This window comes from Mastomys coucha, unplaced genomic scaffold (assembly GCF_008632895.1).
Source record: "Mastomys coucha isolate ucsf_1 unplaced genomic scaffold, UCSF_Mcou_1 pScaffold22, whole genome shotgun sequence".
Classification (NCBI taxonomy): domain Eukaryota; kingdom Metazoa; phylum Chordata; class Mammalia; order Rodentia; family Muridae; genus Mastomys; species Mastomys coucha.
Window position 1 is genome coordinate 200659908 of NW_022196905.1, and position 3791 is coordinate 200663698.

The window sequence follows — 3791 nt, forward strand, 5'->3', positions numbered from 1 at the left end:
TCTCTCTCTCTCTCTCTCTCTCTCTCTGTGTCTGTCTGTCTCTGTCTCCTTGCCTAAAGCGTCCCTTCTGTATTGCTTGTCTCTGCCAGCACTGTTTCTCCCAGTAGAGTCGCCCACTGCATTTATTCCTTCATCATCCTTCCCGTCTGTTACTTAATATGGCTTAAGCGAATCCACAAGAGTATATGGAAAGACTTCCTCTTTAAGGTCAAAGGGCAGAGTACACTGCAATTCACTCGGTACCAGGAGTCTTGATAAGGATCCGCAATTGTACATACAGTAACCCGGTGCGTATTACACTGTGAGATAGTAGGTGGCACACACAGCGCAGGGTCGCTTGAGGAGCTCAGGTGGCAGGTGAGCTTCAGTTACCCAGCAGTGTGGTAGAGCGAGGTGTACTTACAATAGACGTAGGACCAGTAGCGACTAAATAGACTGAGAAACTCAGCAGGCAAGCCTTGCTTATAAAACAACACAGTATAGTGTGGGGTATATAAGTAGGGTAAAAACATTGTGTTCCGAGACAACTTTGCCAGTAAGACTCCCTCTGAGCCCAAGACACCCTGCTCTGTGGGTCCCCACTCCTTCCCAGGATGTGTGCCTGCCAATGCCTAGTCAAAAGGGTGGTAACAGTTGCTTTGTGAATGATGGCATATGGGTGGCTGTAAACACAGCCACTTTAAAGATAGATGTGTGAGTGGGCTCTTTGGGGTATCTGGAAAGGGAGAGGAGGTGCCATTTCAGATGGTTGACAGTAGCAGTTAAGTAGATTATTTGCATCGTGGAAAAGTGAACAGCAGGAGTGGGTGCAAATGAGTTTTTCAGGCACATTAAATGTAGTGCAGTGTGGCAAGGGCTGTCGAGTTTGAGAGTGTCCCCGTTAGCCTAAGGAAATAGATCCTTACAGTTTTTTTCTTTTAAAGATTTATGTATCTTAACATTTTTGTTTATGCATATTTGTGTGTGTGTGTGTGTGTGTGTGTGTGTGCGCGTGTGTCTGCATCATGGTTGTGAGTGCCATCAGTCAGTTCTTAGCCACTTGCCGTGGGTGCTAGGGATTGAACTTGGGTCTTGGAAGAGAAGGAAGTGCTCTTAACTGCTGAGATGTCCCTCTGATCCCAAAGGTTTTTGTTGTTGTTCTTGTTGGTGGTGGTGGTTTTTTGTTTATTTTAATGAAAAAAAAACTTTGAACTATTACATTTTAACCATTTATAATTTATCATTCAGGGATGAATGAGCAGAAATAGCTTTATTATATTAAAGGTAGTGTGTGTGTCCCCAACCCATTGGCCCCTTGAGAGTAGGGCAGAAAAAAAGGAGTTTGTTGTAGAGTATTCTATATTTTGGTTCTTTTCTCTCCTCCCCTCCCACCACTCCCTATGTATATGGAGTTTATTGCAATGACTTTACAGGATGCAGTCCAGCTGATCTAATAACGGCTGACTGCGAATGGAAAGTCCAGGAATTCAGTAGGTGCTCACTGTGCAAGGCTGAGTGTCTCGGCTGGTCTTCAGTATGTGCTGGAATTCCAAAGAACTGGACTCTAGTGCCAGTGAAGGACTGCATGGATTAGCAAGGCAGGGGCAAGCAGAAAAAGAGCAAAATCTTCCTTCTCCTATGTCTTTGTATAAACTGCCAGCAGAGGACATGATCCTGATGAAAGATGTTTGTCTTCCTACCTCAAAGGTCCGTGACTCAAAGTGGATTCACCCTCTTCAAGCCAAGCAAAACAATCTCTTACAGGTGTGTCCTGCATTTCTGGATCGTAGTTCATTCCAGATATAGTCAAGATGACAACCAAGAATAACCATCACAGGGCCTTAAATCCAATCAGACAATCCCGGCTTTGCACAGTGGCAATATCGTAGCCAAAGAGGTTTATCCGAGGTGCGATTATTGCTAATTGAAAACTTTTCCCAATCAGACAATCCCGCAACTTTGTGAGGTTTGTATTATGGCACCAGGGTCTGCACCAGGTCTTGCTCCCCAAGCTGGCCTTGAACTTGCAGTAGCATTCCTTCTCAGACTCCTGAGCGCCAGACTTACAGGAACGAGCCACCACACTCAGTTCATACCTCGTTTATTTAGGTGATGGATTAGTTACTTGGCTTGTGGCACTGACAAAATGGTAGATGAGGGCCGTTGATGAAAGGAAAGGCTTGCGGTGTGAGAGTACAGCCCATAATGGCTGGGGCAGCATGGAAGCAGGAAGCCTGAGGCAGCTGACCAGCACACTGCATCAACCTTCAGGAAGCAGAGAGAGAAGGACGCTGTGCACACCCCCACTCTTTGCTTTATTCAGTCTGGGACCCCAGCCCGTGGAATGCCTTCAGGATAGTCCTTCCCACCTCAGTTAACTTCATGTAGATAATCTCTTAAAGGCAAGCCTGGAGACCAACTTAATCTCCATCTCTTACAGACCTGCCCAGAGACTTTTCTTCTAGCTATTCTAGATTCTGTGATGTTGGCACAGTGTTGACCATCACGGGGAATGTACCCCCCCGCATGGCACACTGGGGGTGCTGTAGGGAAGCACTAGTATTGGGCAAGTTTTCTGGAAGTGTGTCTGAGCAAACACTCATCATTGAGAGCGAACAGTAGAGGACTTTGAATTCATTAGAGCACTAAGGCTAGTCTTGGATAGTTTGCATTTTTGTTTGTTTGTGAGGCAGCTTCAGCCGGCCTCAGGCTCCCCATTCGATTCAGTTTGTAATCTCAGGTATGAGGACAGGCGTGCTCCATCAAGCTGGTTGTAGGTTTTTTTTAAATCTTTTTTTAAAAATATTTATTTAGTTAGTTTATGTATGTGAGTACACTGTAGCTGTCTTCAGACACATCAGAAGAAGGTGTCGGATCCCATTACAGATGGTTGTGAGCCACCATGTGGTTGCTGGGCATTGAACTCAGGACCTCTGGAAGAGCAGTCCGTGCTTTTAACCACTGAGCCATCATTCCAGCCCCTAGATTTTTTTTTTTAAACCATAAGCACATAGCTTTTCTATGTTCAGTAATTGAACATTAGTAATTGAACATAGATATGATAAAATTACATTTCAAACACTAAATTTTCATTTCTCTAGTCAGTCCTGAGTGGAATCTGGTAGGTTGCTCACCCCTGTTTTAATAAACTCATGCTTTAAGTATAGGCTGTGCTGGCTTATGGCCAGCTTTTCACATGCTCTGACGTCCCCCACAGTAACACGTAGTAGAGGAGCCTCCGTCTGTGAGGCTAAATATTTTTGGCAGGCGTAATTACTTTTTTTTTTTTTTTTGCTAGTATCAGCACTCTCTTTGTCACCTGTTTTTATAAAACAAGTCTAGAGTATTGGAAGATACAGAAGGTGTCAATATTGTGTGGACTGATGTTGCTGGAACTGAAGTTGGTAGAGAGGCACCATTGTGTTACCTATTTCAAGGAACCTGGTGTTCTCTGACCTATACTCTTGTGCCTTGGCTTGTGTGTCTGCATTCCCAGACAGGAACATATACCCCTCCCCTACACATAGAACAAAAACAGAAGAAACATAACAGGCCCCCAGCCCCCACCCCCAACTGACATGGCAGCAGACACATTGATTCTTCATGTCTGGGGCCTCTGTTGAGACTATTTGTCAATATGACAAAATACTTGATATAAGCAAAGTGAGAAAAGATTGATCCTGGCTCCTGATTACAGTCTTTCATGTGGGAAAGAATGGGGTGGGGCAGCACAACTCCCTTTTTAGCAGCCAGGAAGGAGGGGGAGGGGGAGAGAGGGGGAGAACGAGGAGAAGTAGAGAGATGGGGCGGGG

At 45.1% G+C, this 3791-nt stretch overlaps 1 protein-coding gene and 1 pseudogene across 1 annotated transcript in view; both read left to right on the forward strand.

The window, feature by feature from the left end:
- The window catches only part of Sh3rf1 (SH3 domain containing ring finger 1), a 165521-nt gene that overhangs the window by 12259 nt on the left and 149471 nt on the right, over positions 1-3791 (forward strand). The gene's annotated exons all lie outside the window — the stretch shown is intronic.
- LOC116071529 lies at positions 1843-1970 on the forward strand (annotated as a pseudogene).